The sequence below is a fragment of the Neofelis nebulosa genome, chromosome 9 (genome assembly GCF_028018385.1).
Source record: "Neofelis nebulosa isolate mNeoNeb1 chromosome 9, mNeoNeb1.pri, whole genome shotgun sequence".
Taxonomy (NCBI): Eukaryota; Metazoa; Chordata; class Mammalia; order Carnivora; family Felidae; genus Neofelis; species Neofelis nebulosa.
In genome coordinates, this window is record NC_080790.1 from 85,318,815 (window position 1) to 85,339,249 (window position 20,435).

Consider the following 20,435-nt stretch of genomic DNA (forward strand, 5'->3'; position numbering starts at 1 on the left):
TGTCTTTCTCTGTCTCAAAAATAAATTTTAAAAAGTTAAAAAAAAAATTAAAAAAAAAAAAGAAAGAAACTGCTCGCGGAGACCCTCTTGGGTCTACGTGGCCAGGAGGGAAGCTTCTCTCTGTGTGTCTCATCCTGATTCTCGAAGGCGGCAGGACGTCTTTCCACCCCAGGGAACCGGCCCCTCTGCTGTTCTCCAAGCATCCCACCGAGGACCGTGTGAGAGCTTCTCTGTGAGTCTCAAGCCAGCCCTCGAAGTATTTTGGAAATCCGTTCACCGAGGACGTCAGAACGCACCGCCCAGCTTCCACATACCCAACCCCGTAGCTAATGGAGGTAATTTCAGGGCACACGTATCTCAGCTGAATCAGGCAAAACCGTCTATCCCTGTAAAAACCCACAAGGGTTTGGTGCCACAAGCTAACCATGAACTCCTCTCTGATCCGGAAGGGCTAAAGGGAGATGGCCATACTGCCTCGCATTGTGGCAGAAAGATCCAGCCCCATTCCAGGATGTATTAAAAGGACTGCAGGTAGGAAGTCTTCGTCATTACCTCATTGCGGAGGGTCTTCGGTTCTGGAAGCCACAACTCCAGTAGGATAGGAAAGACCTAAAGGTTTTCCAAGGCACAGCGAGGTGAATAAACCAGAAAAGGAGGTTGTCTCCTGCAGAACAAGGAAGCTAGGGATCGTTGAAAATTGAGCGGTTCAAGGCACGTAATGATGCTTATTAAATTCCTAGGCTGTACTGAGAACTGCCAGACGTGAGTGAGAGGTAGGAGAGCAGCAATGCAAATACAAGTCGCAGGAAGAAGGCACAATGAAACAAAACACGAGTTTCTGCCCTTAATTAGGGCAGGAGAGCCGACCTCAGCATCAAGCATAAGGGATTCAGGGTGAATGTCGTATTACTAACAACTGGCTGTCCGGTGACCGAAATGGTAGGATAGTTTCTGCTGTCCCACCCAACCACTTTTTTGTGAAGTTCCTGTTGATATTGACTGAAGAGACTCAACCCACTTTCCCTCCAGAGGCTGAGGGTAGGGGTGCGCGGTGAGGCACCTGGAAGAATCCATGTGAGGGCGAAGAGCCTCTGGAAACTTCCATCCAAGAGCTTGAAATGCACGCTGGAATTGCTGGGCTCCAGCCCGGATCGGACGGCACAACCAGGGGGTTGGTTCCACCATATCTTAGCAGTGAAACCTGAGGGTAAGGCAGAACATCTCATCTTATTTGTGTGTCCTGCAGAGCCTCGAAGCAGCCAGCACTTAATAGGTGCCCGGTAAATGTGGACAGGTGGCTTGAAGTGCCTGGTCCCCCCCCCCCGTCCCTCAACATCTCCACACCCCCCCCATGGAGCCTTCCCGGGTCCCACTTTTCGGGGACCCCCAGACCTGCCCCCTAACCACCAAGACAGATGCCCAGGAACATACAGCTCTCCATTCACATGCAAAAGCATTTTATTTTCAGGCTTTAAATGGAGGAACTAAAAACAGTGTTAAAAGGGGGAATACTTGAGAAGTACAACCTTTTATTCTGAATAACAATTAGGAACAGTTAGGCATTTAAATCGCCTAAAATTTTTCTTTTGTAGGATCACAGCCAAGCTGCACGGCACCCGCTTCTCCTAAGAGTGGAGAGTGGGCCCCGACAATAAGGACGTGCTATCGTTCATTATGTACCAAAAGTGCATCCATTTCAGGTATAATATGCCTTTAGTAACAATGCTGCACTTGAAAAAGACACCGTTCATCTGAAAAGCACACGCTTCAGCCTTTCCACCAGCAGCCTTGCTACGCGTGCAAAATGGGCATCTCTCTACAGGCTCTTAGGGGGCAAGCATGAAACCCTTTTCAAAGGGTTAAGGTTTATTAGGAAGGCTTAACAGATCACTTTCTGTCGTGCAAGGAATCAAGAAGTCGATGTGGGTTTTGAATAGAAACCTAAGCAGGATTCGCACTGTCAGTGCAGAGCCCAACACGGGGCTCGAACCCACGAACTGTGAGATCAGACTCGATGAGATCAGACACTCCTGGATACAAGGGCAGCTCGGATGCCAGGCTGGCAGCGGGGTTTGCCACCTCGCCGTGCTTTCTCGTGCTGTGGTTTGGAAGGCTTTCAGGACACAGCGAGTGTATTTGTTGCTGCTGATCAAGGATTTCTGCCTCTTGAAAGGTATTGGCCTCGATCATGGGCAGGGAAAATGAAATGTCTTTTAAGGCATGGTTTGGTCTGGACTCAAGAAAATGCTTATGTAAATCCCACCCCCACGAGAAGGAAGGAAATATGAAAGGAATATCTGTTAAGATTCATCATATGGAGTTCTTTGGTTCCCAGCCTGCTTCTGCCACTCCTTACCCACCCGTCCACCCACGCACTTCCTTCCCCAAACTCAGGACAGTCACACAAACCAATTTGGGGTTTATATTTAACACCTGCAAATCTTGGCTAAGAGACCTCCCTCTTTTCTCCCCCAACACCACCCTCCCTCTCGCGGATCCAAACACTTTTGAGTCAGCGCTTCCCAAATTATGCCACTGAAAAGGCGGGGGAGGTGGGGGGTTGGGTGGGGGTTGGGGAGAGGATAATTTTTGCATCAATACTGCAAAGGCCTGACATGTTTGTGCTCAACTGTCCTAGTTGGTAACCTTTAATCAAGTTCTGATAACACCTTGTAAAATAAGCCTAACCTTCTTTTTTTTTTTTTAAAGTTTATTTATTTACTTATTTTGAGAGAGACAGAGACAATGGGAGCGGGGGAGGGGCAGAACGAGGGAGAGAGAGAAACCCAAGCAGGATTCGCACTGTCAGTGCAGAGCCCAACACGGGGCTCGAACCCACGAACCGTGAGATCATGTCCCAAGGCGAAACGAAGAGCCCAACGCTTAACCAGCTGAGCCACCCAGGCGCCCCAAGATGACCCTGCTTCTAGTAAATATGTTCAAATCTTGTTCATTTTGATACATGTGGAACTTGGCATACGAGGGCCTCACTTTCTTGGCTGCGATAATAAGAGCACCTACTAGGAGCCCGAGACCCTGCTACTGAGTGTTTTCCACCCGTGGTCTCATTGAATCCTCAAATGTACGTGCAAAAAAGAAATAGTATTTGTATGCTTTAAAAATGAGAACACTGAGAGTCAGAAATTGGGGCGCCTGGGTGGCTCAGTCAGTTAAGCATCTGACTCTTGATTTCAGCTCAGGTCATGATCTCACGGTTTGTGAGATCGAGCTGGGCGTCAGGTTCCGCACCGACAGCACGGAGCCTGCTTGGGATTCTCTCGCTCTCTCCTTCTCTCTCTGCTCCTCCCCCTCTCATGTGTGTGCGTGTGCTCTCTCTCTCTCTCTCTCTCTCTTTCTCTCTCTCAAAAATAAATAAATAAACATTAAAAAAAAGAAAGAAATTAAGTGACTGGACTAAGGTCTTATAGCTAGTCATAAGGCTCTGTGCCTCGGAAGCTGAGAACCTTTCCACGCCTCCCCTCTAACAAGATGATCCACACTTCTGAACCCGAGACCCACATTGAAAGGGGCACGGTTGTAGTTAAAGTGCCCAGCAGGTAACCCATCTTCCTCACCTTCCTGTCTCTACTGGGGTGTGCAGGAGGGCACATAGCAAGTGCCAGGGAAAGGTATGCTAAATTAAATTAGTTTACAACTTTTACAGAAACTACGAAGTCTGTAGTAAGGAAGGAGTTTGAAATGTCTAACTAATGGGTAATTCTAATATATAGCAAATGCACAGTGGACCCAAGAACTGCATGGGGTTTGAACTGCATGGGTCCACTTACACACCGATTTTTTTTTTTAATAAATATGATACAGAACCATAAATGTATTTTCTCTTCCTTGTGATATTCTTTTTTTTTAATTTTTTTAAATGTTTATTTATTTTTGAGACAATGCGAGAGACAGAGTGCAAGCAGCGGAGGGGCAGACAGAGGAAGAGGCAGAATCTGAAGTGGGCTCCAGGATAAGAGCCGTCAGCCCAGAGCCCGGACACAGGGCTCGAACTCACGGACCGAGAGATGGTGGCCTGAGCTGAAGTCGGACGCCCAACCGACTGAGACACTCAGGCGCCCCCCCTTATGATTTTCTTAATAATATTTTTTTTCCTCTAGCTAAGCTTACTGTGAGAATGCAGCATAGAATACACATAACATAGAAAATGCATGTTAACCAACCGTTTATACGATCAGTAAGGTTTACAGTCAACAACAGTATTCGTAGTTAAGTTTTCAGGGAGTCAAAAGTTATATGTGAATGTTTAATTGCCCCTAGCCCCCACCTTGTTCAAGGGTCAATGGTATTATTAAATCATGTTTTCTTGGGAGTTTTGATTTTTAATCACTGACCCATCAGGAGCACAAGGGAAAGTAAGAAATTGGACCTCGGTGGCCTGTCCAGGTGTGACAAGGAGACCTCAGCCCTTCTCTTCCTCATGGTGTCGAGCACCCTCCCCGTTTTGTGAGGTGCCACCCGTGCACATGTTACACCAGTGGCTGACTCTTGGGGGGCCTCACATCTCAAGATTTATCCTTCCTCCCTTCCCTGTCCTCTCTTGGGCCACACTAACGTGTCAGAGGGGAGGGACTTCACTAGCCCAGCTCCCTGTCTAAGGAACAGCCTGAGTCTCCCAAGAGAGGGGAAAGTGACAGCAAGCACCCCTGTGGAAAAGAAGTGCCACCACCCGAGGACTTTTGAGTCTGTCCTATTTGGTGTAAGATGCTTCGATGCTTCACTGTTCCTTCACTCTGGCCAGATGGGATCTCATGACCCCTGATTTCTGGCCTTTTCAATTACTCTGGAAAGTTAGGATCCCATCGGTTCCAACCTGCCGGGTGTTGGCCATCGTGCAAGAGGGCAGCCAACCCATGGGCACACTCAATACCCAGGTGCAAGACTGGAGGCTCACTCCACGCCCTGCTTTGTCACCCAGCCCAGGAAGCCTAACGGAAACCTCCCAGAGCAGGATACAAGTCAATATGGAAGATCTGTGACAGGGTTGGTTCAAGGGAGCATTAAGGACGTAAAGACATGGCCTTTGGATCCAGATCGGCCTACGCTAACTTTGACGCTACTTCAGCTATGGGCGGTGCAGTCTTGGGTGAGTTCCTTCCCCTCTCTGAGCCTTGAGTTTCCCGATGAGTAAAGCTGGAGATGGCAGGCTCTGCTCGCTGGGTTTTTGTGAAGATTAAGTGAGATCATTCGTGAAGCATTGAGCACTACTTAGCCATCTACTTCTATGGTCAGTAAATGTGGGCTCCATTCCACTGAGGATCTTAGAGCTTTTTGAGTCATTTTGCTTAGCCATTTATATTAGCCCTGAGAAATGCAATTGGATTCAATTTACTGTATTTTATATTATTAATCATGTATTAATTTGCATGAATATTATAGTACGCCACACAAGTAATTATACGTTAATATCCGAGCATGTTAAAAATTAGTAAATATTTAATATTGATCCAATGTATATACACCTAATGAATATATATTGGGTGTCTATAATATGCAAAGCACAGAGATCAGTAATGGCCTATTTTTTGCAGCTATGTTAAAAATTAGTAAATATTTAATATTGATCCAATGTATATACACCTAATGAATATATATTGGGTGTCTATTATATGCAAAGCACGGAGATCAGTAATGGCCTACTTTTTGCAGCCCAAGTGACTTAAATATTTTGACAGAATATTCAGGCTTGTTTATTCAAAATTACAGTAGCAACAATTGCAAAGCCTGTTCCAAAATGGGGTAGAAGGGGCTCGATGTCAGCTGAATACAGAAGAAAGGTTTAGGAGCAAATTCCCAAAGCGGGAGTCAGTGGCCATGACTTTGGAAAATGAACCTTCAGCTGGTAGGGGAGGAAGGATCATCTTCTCAAGCACTGAACTTCTGTTCATAGTCATTCGGTGAAGCATCAAATATCTATGGAAAACGACACTTTATATAAATCTTTTCTTTCCCCGGAGAGGATTTTAAAGGCATGGTCTCCCCAACGTCAAACATTTCTGTGAAAAATTAAAAATTCAGTCAATCAACCAGCTGTTTCTAAATATACAAAAATATGGTACAAGCCATCTGAATTTTCCACTTTTTTGGTTGGAGAAATACATCATTTCGACACAGCCTAAAGCACATTATGCACATAGCTCACCAAAGAACACAGCATTCCCGAGGTGCAAAGAGAGATGTCGGCAGCAACATTTCTCCATCCGGCAGCTGAAGCAGATGCCTGTGCTCTGGTCAAACCCGCCTGGGCTTGGCAAGGCCGAGATGGGGACCTGGGCCTGACGCCCCCCTGTGCCCGGCGCCTTCTGTACGTTTCCGGGCAAGTGGACTCTTCACCTATCAACTGGCAAGATTGGGAGGAGCGAGTCATGAGTTCTAACGCTCTTGCTCTATGATTTTGTCACCAGGCCCTATGTGAAGATGGCCCCTCTGAGAGGGCAAGAACTTAGAAATGCCTGTTCACCTCCCCGTGTGACCAGGAGAGCCGACAGCACTGAGCCAGATGGCTCCCTCCAGCTTGTTGGTTTCGCCAGTGCCAGGATTAGCGAGGGGCTGCAGCTTTTGAGTTTTTCAAGTCGTTTTAGCGTTCAGTACTCTCAGTCGTGAAGATCTTGACTGAGGAAATGGAAGATGGCAATGAAGGCTGAGGAGGACACCGTCTTTGAGAAGTCTACTGGCAAGTGTAATCTTCACCCTGTGGTAGATCCAGGACTTGGTCATCGACGTTAGAGCAACGTCGTCACATGTAAATGGTACATTTGTTCATAGGAAACTCCAAATGCGTAAGTGGCTACACGCCTCGCACAGGTGTGAGCTTGCAGCTTGAATTTTAGGGCCCTCTGAGTCCCCAACAGTGTGCTCAGGAGTCTGATACTTGGTGACACGTGCCCATGGTCACACTCGCTATCTGAAACCGAAATAAACACAGGTTGGAAGAGAAGAGTTAGAAGTATTCCTAAAATGCTTGTGATCCCCAGTGACGGGTCCATGGTTAGCGGGGTGGCTCGTTCTTGTATGCGCTCTTGGGTCTGGATTTCACCCTGAAAGGGCCTGGGCCGATACCTCAAGAGAGTGCTTCTCAGACCAGCTCTTTGGGCTGTGCAGAAAACAGAGCAGGCCCAGAACAGAGCTGGTGGGGTATGACCGCACGGGGAAATCAACTAGTCCCTGGGTAGGCTGCATAGGGCCATGGTTGGCCTTCCACTTAAGGAAGAGAAAATGCCTTGGACCAGAATTATCCAAACGGACTTGTCTACACAGCTTTCGACAATGATAATTGCACTGACTTCACTAAGTTACAGGAAGATTGAACAATGTGCATGGAAAGCAATTTACGCACCAAGTAGGTAAACTAACAGTGCTTAAATAATATTGGCTCTTATGGCATAGTTATATATATAATAATATAGTATGTTACATGAAATTACATGGGTATAGGTATTAGCATATAGATCATGCTAAATGTTTGCTGTGGACGATGATGTGTTATCTGGTGGGCTCCAGAATCTGACTATCGACCTGGGATTCTGGATCTGCCAATTTTAACTCCATGGCCTTGGGCCCATTCATCAGCTTTTCTATGCTTCATTATCCTTGTGTGTACGATGGAATTTGGGGGAAATCTCTGAGGTTTTAATGGGATCAGATGTATACAGCACACCAGCAGTACCTGGTACACAGGGAGCACTCAATAAATGTCGGACATTGTTATTCAATGAATAATTCTACACAGACACCCTTCTCTGCATTTACCATACTGTCAAATTGTTTTAATCAAGGATTTACCTTTTAAAAGAGATCTCTCATCCTGCTAGGAAAGGATTAATTGACTTTTCCCCCTGTCTCTCTTGTGAGATCCACGGAACAAGAATTTCCACTTACAGGTGAAAAAAAATCCAAGATGGTGAGTTCCACAGAGTTGACTGGTTACACAGCTCGAGGGGCGGATCCTGCTGCCTCCCCCTGCGCCCTGCGTTGGCCACCCGCTGGATCTGCATCCATCTGGGGCAAGGAAAGGGTGTTAGTCCTCCTCATTGGTCACTTCTTGACTCAGGTGCCCCAAGAAGCTGGCTGGGTTGCTGGGCAGAATTAACATATATAGACAATGAAAGGCCTTTTAATGACAGCATCTGGCCATTTCGTAAGACACAGACTGTCTAAAACATCTACAGAGATATGGTTTCAAACGTCCTGCCACAGTAGAGGAGCAGAGGGGGGCAGGCCTTATCTTGTGTTGTCCTAGAGACTCCGCCTCAGCTATAGGCTCACCAGATGTGTGCAGAAACAACGGTGTGGGGGCCCCCATAACCCCCCAGGGCTGCTCGTCTGTTTCTGAGCCTCAGGTTTTCTTTTTTCTGTGCTTGTGCTCATCTTTACTCCTAAAAATGCTCTTTCCTTTTTTTTGTTAACATTATTTTCTTGAGCGACTTTAACTAGACTTTATCTAGAGTGTTACCAAAAAATTCCAATAAAGTAGACTACCGTTGTTTCATGGCGTGTGTGTGTGTGTGTGTGTGTGTGTGTATGTTGACTTCTCCCTGGCCCCACCCTTCAGGCATCTTCCTTACTTCATGCAGCCACACCTCCACACGGAGCTACTCTCAGAGCCTTGGTTTTGTTTTTCTCTACAGGGTCTGACAATTTCAAAGCCAATCAGACTCGATGGAAATTCAAGGCTGTTTTTCTGTTTTGTTTAGTTTGGTTTTATTTTATTTCTTCGCTACCAATTGGCCATGAATTTTCGGGTAAACAACACAATACGTACAACCGGGTCACTGAATCTCTTCACTTGGTTTAGCTCCTTTGGATGCTGTAATTTATAGGATTTTACTCTCTACCTTATGGTTGTTTATTTTCCTTAATAGCCTTTTATGAGGGGCCTTATCAGAAGCCTTCTGCAAAGTACAGTAAATTATGTCCACAGGGTCAACTTTGTCTTCAGTTTTATTAATCTGGAAATTATAACTGTAATATTTCCTGCAAATGTCTGATACTACGGAAGCCATGAAGGCGGTAATTAACGTGCAATTTGAAGAATTTCTTCCCATATATCCAAACACGGGGAAAAGCAGCAGAGCCACGGGAGACAAACAAACTCAAATGAGAAATTCTGCCACTCTGCTCCTGCCATTCATTCTTCATGTCAATTCCCACTTCCTTTTAACCTCAGAGGCAAAGGTTGGGTCCCATTGGATAAACACATTGGAGAGAAAGCCTATCCATTTGAGGGGTTTTGAGCATTTTCATAGCCACATAGGGTTTACCGGGTCAGCCATGGCAAAAGCAGGGCAGTGAAGCTTCTGACCTAGGACACAGGGCTGAAGGCCAGGTAATCTTGGGGAATACGAATGTGTCTTTAGGAAGCTTCCAGAACAGTCTCCGAGGGGCCAGCCCTGACCTACAGGCGGGCAGCTGAGTGTCTCCTGGCAGATTATCCAGGACACTGGCTGTCAGCATAGGGAGACTTGGTAGATGAACAGTCAGCATTAGGAAGACTAGACAGTGGGCAACAGGACCCCCAAAGCAGAGGCAAGAGTCTAGTCTAAGAGCAAGGCAAGAACAAGTAGTAAGGTGCCCCACAGGGAAGCAAGCAGGACATCAGTGGCCTAAGGACTCAGGATTTTCTGGTGTATGTCACTCGGCCCTCCCCAGTCCTCATGCCAGTTAGACCTGACAGTGGCTAGGTGGGGAGTCCCTGAATTCATTCTGCTTCCTCAGCCCTGTGTCCTGTGTGAATGCTGGTCTCCATCTTGCACAACTACCACAATTACCACCCTTGTTCTTCCCAGCCTGGGGATTGCCCCGGCAGCAGGGTGCAGTCCAAAGGATGTGGGCCCGAGGCCAGATGGGATCAGATTCCAGCTGGACTGAAGAGCCCCATATGATCCTATGTCAAAGACCCCTGGACCCCAACAGCTTTGATAATGACATGGGAAAACACCAGAGGCTCTCAAAGTTCAGCCGATTGCAAAACACCTTCATTATCCCTGCCCCCCTAACCTTTGTATTAACTGTAGTTTACTTAATTTTTTGATTACCTTATAAGCTCATCCATCAGTGACACAAGAAGCACATGTTGGGAGGCACTGAAATCATGTCAGTGCCATAGAAGATTCTAGCTTACAGTCAAGACTGGGTAAATGTCCATTTCTTCCCCTGTCCCCCCTACTCACTCTCCTCTCGGCGCTCTGGTCTGTCTTCCTTTCCCCTTCTCCACCTCACCTCCTCCTTGAACCTGGGTGGAGCCTGTACACCCACCCGTGGCCAGAAGCTCCTGGAAGGAGGCCTGTTTAGACTAAGACGGACCTGGGTAGAATAACGATGGTCTCGCCCCAAACTACAGGCGTCACCTTGGCCCACGGAATCTGGGTGCCCAGACTGGTTCGCCAGGGTGCAGGCACGCAACAGACCTACGAGCGTCAGGTCTCCTGGAGCCTGCCCTTCTTTTAGGGCCAGACCTACATCTGTTTTGGATTTTTGACTCCCTGCCCTAAATATTTCCTCCTTTCTCCTTACAGGCGTGCCATTCAAATCCCAGCATCCCTGTGTCAGAAACTCCAGATGATCCCGAAATGGAGGTGGAAGTAAGGGCTTGACTACCAGAGTAGCAGTGGGACAACAAGGCTGCCAGAGCACTTAGGGGCTGACGGGACTTGAGTGTAAGGCTGAGGAAAGGAAGCTTAGGATTTTTCACTTTTGTAGAGACACACATGAGAGAGGGGCGCAAAAGGAGCACTTCAAGTCCCCCTTTGCTCCCCCATCCCTGCTTTCCCATCTGGAAGAGGGAGAAGGGGGGAGCCAAGGGGACAAGCCACCACACAGCCACCAAACTGACCCCCCGGTGCCATGGGTCAGCCCGCAAACCCACTTGGCAAGCCGCGCAAAGGCCCTTGAAAGGCAGGAACGAACTCAGAGCTGGGATGGCCCTGCCCTGGTGACGAGGGAGGTCACGAAATCGCTCTGGGGGCTCAGGCAAAGCGATCACTGGGGCTTGAGGGGAAAAGTGGGTCAGTCAGTGACGTCTCAGAAGTGGACCTTTTTGTCTGCCTACCACCAAAAGGCTTAGCTAAAAAGTGAAGCGTCGCCTCAAACTAGATGTTCCGTATGCCTCTCAACCTAACGCGTGGACATTCGGAAACACTAGATGTGTACTGACATTTCCGTATCCCTTCACACAGCAAAAACATGGAAGCCAACAATGGCTTCCCCCTGGAGGCCTTAGGAAGGTCGCAGAGATAAGCTCAGCCAGGTTTAAAACTCCAACTCATGTGGCTACTGAAATATCTCAGGAAAAAAATGTTTTCCTCAGTGTTGTGGTCTGAGTGTTTCTGTCCCCTCCCCAGCCCCCAGAATCCTATATTGAAATCTAATCCCCAATGAGGTGGTATTTGGAGGTGGGGGCGCTTTGGGACATAATTAATTAGGTCATGAGGATGAGGCCTTCGTGGATGGGATTAGCGCCCTTACAGGAAGAGGACGGAGAGCTGCGTCACTCTCTTTCCACCACATGGGAGAGCAGGAAATTGGCCACCTACAACCGGGAAGAGGGTCCTCACCAGGACCCGATCATGCAAGCACTCTGATGGCAGACTTCCAGCGTCCTGTTGACAAAGAAATTTCTGCTGTTTATAAGCCCCTCAGTCTATGGTACTTCATTAGCGCAGCCCAGACTGACTGAGACACTAAGCGGAAGATAAAGCTATATGTGCATCTTTTACTGGGGGTATTGTTGCTCGGGTTAGAGAGCCCCAAGTATGATTACAAAATAGAGTAAAACAAGAAATCTTCAGACCATTGTGATGGATTAGGCCGTCCATCCATCACAATGATCACATCACGTTTAAAGGCAACGACTGTTGAGTAAAATGTCAATACCTAGTTGAAATTTTAGTATCAAAAATGTGAAATATTCGGTACTGGGATTTCTACTACAACGAAGTGGTCTAATTCGGATTGTCTGCATGTATGAAGTAAAGCATACCAGAGTGATTCTTTGGTAGCTCTGACGAATAGCATACACAGAGGAAAAAAAATTTTTTAATACGAAACTTTGCGTGTTTTCTACTTCTGAATCTTTTCCTTAGGTGTGAGATGTAGCATAAGACCGTGGCCCACACTTTTTGTACCTTCCTCTGCCTGAGCTAAAATGCTCACTAAAAGGTACGCATTTTGAAGGCTCGTAACCACAGGATACGGAGAGACTGTATTCCAGTAGGCCACGTGGGGGAAATCAACATTTTTTTTTCCTGTTAAATTTTTCATGGAATTCCTGCTAATAGTATGACAGGTATCTGACAGCAGAAACAGAAGATAAAATAGATACAGAAAGTTATTCGATTAGCGATTGGAAGGAAAGAGGCGAGAGCGTAGCGAGCGACTCCTGCAAATTCTCCTTGCGGAACAAATGGAAGTCAGACGAAATCGGTGGGTTTGGACCAAGTTAAGAAATCTGAGTTCTAATTTGAGAAGCATAGTGAGCATATGATGCCGATGAGACACCAAAAGGACAAACCCGTCCCTGATGGAGGAAAATTGGCGAAAGCCACACAATCGGCGGATCGGAGGGGTCGGAGTGCGTGCCCGGGAGTGTGTACATTTACACACCCGAGAGGAGGCTTCGCAGCGGAGCACAGCAGCATGAAGTCAGAGCGGGGCTTGGGGAGAGCCCCAGATTCTTCCTTTTCCCCTTTCCACTAAAAGGGGAAACTGGAAAGAGATCCACTTCCCCGCTCTGTGCCTGGGGATACGGTATTTCTGGCACAATGGCGAGAACCAGATCCGTAAGCACGAAACACAGGTCTCACCATAGAATTGATCTATGTGTGGTGTGTGATAGTCTACTATGGGCTTGTGTGGGGCTGGATCGGGTTAAATACCCCGAAGCCACGTCGTCCTTCGGCATACGAAAATACTGGCTTGGAAGAGATTTCTCGGTAATGAATATAATGCAGAATAATGAACGGTGGCCAAAAAGAGAAAAGATGTAAAGCCAATCAAAGCAAGGGCAGATGTTTCAAACGTCTTTTGCTATTCGGGATTGTGATCCAACAAAAGCAATTATGTTTCTGCTTTTCTCAACTTCCAAACAGGAGAGAGGCACTTTGAGGTTTTCCCGTTCTCTGGCCCCATCTCTGCTTTGGATACTGAACGGGCGGGGGCGGGGGGGGGGGATCAGGACGTCATGCATAGCCAACGGCCGCGGATGACAAGCAAGGCTCAGAATTTGGGACAGACAGTGAGGGGAAGGCGCTCCAGACCGCGGAGGAGAAATACATATATTCAGAGATCGCAGATAGGCACATATCGAGAAACCCAATTAAGCTCTGCTTTCCATCAGATGAAAGAATGATGAAAACAAAACCATCGCTCCACACACAAGTGGGAATGGTGTCCGGTGGTCTGCCTGCAAGGTCAGGAAGAGGGATGGCCTAGGCCTCTGTCAGCAGGGAATAGGGCCACAAGGTGCACTTTTCGGTGTCTAAGGCACCTGGCTCAGTGATCCCCCCGCCCCCCCATGATCTTCACCAGTGGAAAGGCTGGAGTGAAATAACAGTGCCGTGGTTTGAGCGCATCTCAGAACGGGGCCATAAAATATGTATACCGCATAGGTGCGGTTACACATTAGCAACTGACAACCGCACCGCAGATAAAGGGGTCCTTACTCTGCGCGCAACGTGATAGAAAAACACGCGTCGGGTGAAGAAGAGAGAAGAACCACGCACGGGAGACCCGTTTTATTTTACTCCTTATATGTACAAACATGAATAATTTGACGTGATGTTTAGACAGTTTCTCCCTAACTTAAGTCTTTTAATTAAAATGAAAGGAAGGAAATACGCTTTAAATATGAATACGAGAAGGTGTGAGTTGGCAGCCCCAGCCGGCACCCTCCTCTCTCTCTGTTGTTAGAGAGCACAATCAGATCTCGTCTGCCCGCGCTGCCTTTTCATAATGTTTACGGTTGTTTGAGGTAACACGTAAACCATGCCGAGTGTGATATCCCCCTTATTACGTGTCAGGGGCACGTATTAAACTGGAGCCGGTCCCTTATTCTGCTATTTGCTTTTGTGGCAAATCGCTCAATGTATTTTCCGCGACTCACCAGGCAATATCGCGGGGGGCTGCCTGCGGCCCGGAAGGTAAATGCTAACTTTTCAGCCGGTGCCCAACAGCACGCCCTGGGCTCAGCACGCCCTGAACGAGAGCAGTATATTCTGGGCCGAAAAAACGGGCTCGGACGTTGGTCCTAATAAATTACGTGATTATTAAAATGCTGCTCAGCGCCAGCCCATATTATTTTATTTTGCCTTTTGCCGGCTCCCCGGCTGCCTGCTCTCTCTCGCGCGCCCGCTTCTGTTTTCTGTGTGCTTTGCTTACAAAATGCTAAACAAGTTTTGATATTTACCTGTTTATGATTAAATTGCAAAATGATCTGCTTAGTTCTGTTCTAAATTAAGGTCTGCATTAAATGTCATAGCATTTATCTTTCATAAAACGAGACAGCAAGGACACTAATTTCCGAGGTATTCAATCACTGCCCTGTGCCACTTGAGAGACGGTCCAGGAGCGAGCCTGCCCACAGTTCACAGCTCACTGACAGCCCTGAGATGGAATCATAAAAGTCAATTCATCATTAAAAGCTGTTACAAGCACATATCGAACCAGTCTGGCACAAAATGTTAATCAGTCCAATATCAATATAATAAATTCCTGCAAATTGGAGCGATCGATACGTTTAGGGCCTAATGAATCAATTTGAGGGCACTGGGCCGCTCCTTGGGGTCCCCATGACATGGCAGCCAGGCGAGTCCTCTATCTCCAGGCGCAACGCCAGCAGAGGTCACCTATCCTAACAGGCTGTTCACTTCAGCTGCAGTTACCACGGTGACAGCATGTCACTGTTGCCCTAGTGTCCTTCTAGGTAAGGTGGAAACCAATGCATCACTGCCCTTGATGGATTTGTCAATAATACTTAGCAGGGGAGGGGGCCCACTCACATAACCCTCGCAGGTCTGCAGTCCCCGAGCAGTTCGGTGTGATTTAATTGTCTGAAGACGCGTGTGCTTCTGCATATATGCAGGGACTAAGCAGTGGTCGCAGGGAAGGGGGAGTAGGCGGTCCGGCCGGCTGCATTCGGGAAAACAGCACAGGGGATAACAGGTAGCCGGAGCCGTGGCCAGGTTGGTGTTACATTAACCAAGTCGCTGTGTAAGTAAGAAATAACCTGGAGCCTCTCAGATTAAGAATTTATTAGCTACAAAATTTTAATACATTACTCATGAGTGGAAACGGAGTTGCGTATTAATCCCCCCAAGGCTCACACTCCACGGCAACATTTCTAGACACCTGCTTACAGACGGTAGATGTTCGCCAAGAAAAGTCCGTCAGGGTAAATTTGGGGCAGCCGGAATGATTGGTGAGGGTCTCTCTGTCTCTCTCTCTGTCTGCCTCCCCCTCCCCCGCCACTCTCTCCTCAGCACCAATTATCTGCAACCTCCTCCCCCTCTGCCCAAACAGAACTGTGACTCCGAAGGCTTGAAGCAGACAGGACGCACAGAAATGGGATTTTCAACCAGTCTCTTCATCATCTGTTTTTAAAAACCGGAGAGTTTTTCATGTTTCAAAGCATTTTATCTTTCGCTATGCCTATTAAAACTGACCAGTGAATGGAGCCAAGAGCAGTTTCGGGATTGCAGAGTGAAATGAATCCTCTTTAGAAATAAAAGAAATCTCGGCTACCGAGACTCTGGGGAATCACCGTGTTCCAGAACCTTCACTGTCATTTAACATAAAACATAAAGGTTACCACTGAATAAAATAATATCCTGGCTGATTATTTTAATAGTCTCAAAGTACAACTTTTTCCCCTGGATTGCTGTTACGTAAGGCAGGGGCTATGCCTGCTTCTCAGGTGTTGCTACGGTTTCCCCCTGCATCAGTAGGGCAGTTGCCTCCTGTTCAGTCCCCGGCAGTTGCTGTTTACATCTTCCTTGCAGTCACGTATTCCCTTTTAGAAACGTGGAAGCTACGCCCGCCTGGAGAAACGTTCGTTTCTACCAGCTACTTATTTTAAAAGATTTGTTTTCTGACCTGGATAAAAAGGACAGGGGGAAAAAAAAAATCAGTTTTTATCACGGTGGCCTGAATTAGAGGAAACATCAAAATAAATTGCAAATTCTAAGCCAAAGAAATACCTATTCAACGCACTGAGACAGGGTGATGTTAAGGGTGTGCAGACAAAGGTAACCCAGCGTCTCCACTTAATTGCCCTGGCATCGCGCTCGGTTCCTCCAGCTACAGTCTGAGAGCTAAAAATCTCTCATTGTTATTAATTGTATTCCTTTTAGAATGTAATGTCATATCGCTGCGGGCTGAGCTAATGAAACATACCCATATTACCAAAATAGGCATATTTCTTTTTGTTCGACGCATTCTATCAAAACTGTCTACTAAAGACCTTGTGTTAAAGATCCTTTCAGAGAGTATGATAAAGAGTATCTCAACTACCTCAACATTTCTATTACACGATTACTAAAATGCCCAGGAGGACCGAACAATATAGTGTGAATTCAGTTATCCTATAAGACTTTGGAAATATCGCTAATTCCTGCCTCTGATTTATGTTAATATTAATGCTAGATTACATGCTATGGCTTCTGAACAGGCACTGCATACCAATTCACACAAAGGCAGGGCGCTCCCATGCACCAGAGCTATATGCCTCTATTATAATGAGAATCTGAATTATTTATCTCTATTTATCCTACAGGAGTTCGCTCGACCCCACTCCCATTTTCTCTTCCTACGGAACATCAATGCGTGTAAACATGACTTCATAGTGGCTGCACTCTTCATACGTCCTGTCCTTTTTCAGCCACAAGGCACAGCGATAGGCAGGCGACGAAAATGTTACACCGCTAAGAGAATTCATGTAAGCATTTATTTGAGGTAAGCCCTCCTAATTAAGTCAACTTTAACACAGACACACAAATGGCAGCACGCATGCATATGTGTCTGGCGTCTCGACTACGTCTGGTGAGCCCAAAGGAAGTCAGGCAGCAGCGGGCCAAGGAGACAGCTAATAAATTCAGTCTCTCCCTTCTGTAACCTCTCTGTTAGAGAAACAGTTGCCTGTGGGGGACTCTGCGGGTTCTTTGGCTTGCACCCGCATCAGCCTCCAGAGATGATTTGGTGACTCTGCTTTTGCTTTGAGGCTCAACTTGGCCTGGTGAATGGCGGGACCAGTGTTTCGGGCTCCCCCTTGCTCAAGGACCCTGTAGAAAGGCTGAGGAGGCTTCCTTGAAACCTTTAGGAAGGCTTGGCCCCGTAGCTATGGAAGGCGCATGAGTCAGGGTTCTCCAGAGAAACAGACCCAGTAGAAGGTACATATGTATCAGAAGGAACGGACTCGTGCAATATGGAGGTCGAGAAGTCCCACGGTCTGCCGTCTACAAGCTGGAGACCCAGGAAGGCCAATGACGTAGCTCCAGGCTGAGTCTGAAGGCATGACAACTAGGGAAGCCAACAGTGTGCGTCCCAGTCGGAGGGCTGGAGAAGACCGATGTCCCGGGCGGAGAGAGAGCTTGAATTCTCCCTGCACCTTCTTGGTCTCTTCATGCCCTCAGCGGATTGGATGATGCCCACCCACACTGGAGAAGGCCATCTGCTTTCCCCAGTTCACTAATTCAAATGCCAATCACATCCAGAAACAACCCCGCAGACACATCCAGAAATGATGTCTTACGAGCTATCTGGTCATCCCTTAGCCCAGTCAAATTGACACATAAAATTAACCAGCACAAATGACCTCAGCTCTCTGGGCTGGGGAAGATTCCAGAGGGCCTGCTGTGTGAAATAAAACATGGTGGGAAACTGTGGCAAAGCATTTGCAGAGCTTTTTAAAACTGGTATTTCCATCAGAAGAAGAGTGAGTCGCCAGCGCTTGGAATTCTCAGTGTTTTCCGTGGCACATAAGAAGAACACCCTGTCGGAGGGTCAGTTACTCAAGGCGGATAATAGTAGGTTGCACAATTATCCAAACCTATTAGAGTATAATCTGTCAGATGCCACTGACAGGCCCAATGTAAGGTGCATACACAATGAAATAGATAAACAGAAAATTCTGAAACAGAAGACTGTATTTCCATATAAAAACAGACCAAAAAAATCAGATGGTAGGGGTGCTTGGATGGCTCAGTCAGTTAAGTGTCCAACTCTTCATTTTGGCTCAGGTCATGGTCCCAGGGTTGTGGGATCGAGCTCCACACCCAGTGTGGAGCTTAAGATTCTCTCTCCCTTTCTCTCTCTCTCCCTCTGCTCCTCTCCCCTGCTTGTGCACTCTGTCTCTCTCTCTCAAATTAAGAAAAAAAATTTTAATAAAAAAAATCAAATGGTAAAGTATTAATGAGCATATAGGCAAATGGCAACCCGGTAGACTTAATCCAGTTAATAGCCAACAATTTGTGGAAAGCGAGTCTAAAACAAGAATACTGAAATGTTAGGATAGTGGGACTGGGGCTGAGAATCATGTGGGACACAATAATTTAACATTATTTTACGTTATTCCTTATCCAACTCATGGTACAATATATAACGTAATACACACACTTCTTTAGTATATCCTGTACAAGTGCAAACTCAGATGTGTATTCAGATCGGCTATTGGTTGCTGACTGTTATGCATTTCCGGTTCCCAAAGAGGAGAGGCTGGAGTTCTCAAGGCCGTGGTACCCGTGGTTTCAGGGAGACGCATGGAGGGATCCGGAAGCCAAGCCAATGGGCAACGGCAGGAAGTGAACTTTGGGGAGGAGAGAGAGAGAGAGTCTGGATCTCTGTGTCCACCGAGGTCCTCAAGCTCAGTCTGTCCAGTTGGGTGCATGAAACAGGTGCTAACTAACTGGGAGATTCCAGGAATGGAGCCATGATTCCAGGAATGCCAGCCAGCCCAAGCCCTCAAATCAACCCCACGGATTTTTAAGCGATACAGACAACCACCATCACGGCAACAAGGCCCAGCTGGGACCAAGATGGATTTGGAATGAGCAGCTGAACACCTGGAACTCTTAGCTGGCTAGCAGCTCACGTCCATCCCGGTCTATTAAGCCCCCAATAACACGACCTTTCATTTTACACAATTGAATTTTTGGATTCCATTCTTGGCACTATGGCAGGCTTTTCCCGTACATTATCTTTCTTTGAAAATCTCTTCCTACTAAAAAAAAGAAAACACATGCGTGCAGCTTGTAAAATAGACCATACAAGTGTGTGTAAAGTGAAACTCCTCATTCTTCTCACCCTCCAGAGTTAACCACGGTGACTGCTGGATGCACGTTATTTCAGATTTTTTATTTGTGCAGGTAAGTTTTGTTTCAACAAAGCTCAGTATGCCCTGGTATTAGACATTAATGGGTGTAGCAGTTTCCCAGGGCTTCTGTAACAAATTGCTACAAACCAGGCACCTTAAAACAGCAGAAATGTATTCTCTTGCAGTGCTGGAGACCAGAAGTTGGCAATCAAGGTGTCAGCAGGGCCACACGTCCCCTGAGGTTCTAGAGGAGAGATGGTTGCATGTCTCTCTCCTAGCTTCTGGAGGCTCCCAGAAATGCTTGGCATTCCTTAGTTTGTTGTTTCTTCACCTCATTCCTGCCTCTGCTTTTGCACGGCTGTCTTTCTCTCGTGGATGTTTGGGACTACAGTTTCCTCCTCTTGAAAGGACACCATCAGTCACCGAACTAGTGTCTACCCTCATCCAGGAGGACCTCGTGTTCACTTGATTACATCTGCGAAGACCCTCTCTCCAAATACGGTCACATTCACAGGTTCCTGGGGTGAGGGCTTGAATGTATTTTTGGTGGAACACAATTCAACCCCACAACAATGTGGAAATATTTGGCCGGAGATATCCTTTGGAAGTCGTGAACAAATAGGTGGTATTTAAACCCACAGAACTAAATGAGTTCTATTGTGTTTTAAACTTTAACTTTGTCTTCTTGTTTCTTTTTTTGCTAATTTTTTAAATTTATTTTTAAAATTTTTTTTACTGTTTTTTTAGAACTTATTCTTGAGAGAGAGAGAGAGAGAGAGACAGAGCATGAGCAAGGAAGGAGCAGAGCAAGAGAGGGACACAGAATCCGAAGCAGGATCCAGGCTCTGAGCTGTCAGCACAGAGCCCGACACGGGGCTCGAACTCACAAGCTGTGAGATCATGACCTGAGTCGAAGTAGGGTGCTCAACCGACTGAGCCACCCAGGTTCCCCTATTTATCTCTCAAAAAAGAGAGAGAGCGAGCAAGGGAGGGGCAGAGAGAAGAAGAGAGAGAGAATCCCAAGCGGGCTCCACGTTGCCAGAGTGGAGCCCGTCGTGGGGCTCGAACTCACAAACTGTGAGATCACGACCTGGGCCCTAACCAAGTGTCAGACGCT

The 20,435-nt window shown here is 46.9% G+C and overlaps 1 protein-coding gene across 2 annotated transcripts in view; it reads left to right on the top strand.

Moving 5' to 3' along the window:
- The window catches only part of POU3F3 (POU class 3 homeobox 3), a 49,326-nt gene extending 29,395 nt beyond the window's left edge, over nucleotides 1-19,931 (top strand). Inside the window, exons 3-4 of one of the 2 annotated variants that reach the window (XR_009248736.1) lie at nucleotides 16,784-16,962; nucleotides 19,504-19,931. The gene's annotated coding sequence lies outside the window, so the exon portion shown is untranslated. The remainder of the gene's footprint in view (nucleotides 1-16,783; nucleotides 16,963-19,503) is intronic. The other variant, XR_009248737.1, reaches the window with a different exon arrangement.
- The last annotated feature ends 504 nt before the right edge of the window (nucleotides 19,932-20,435 follow it).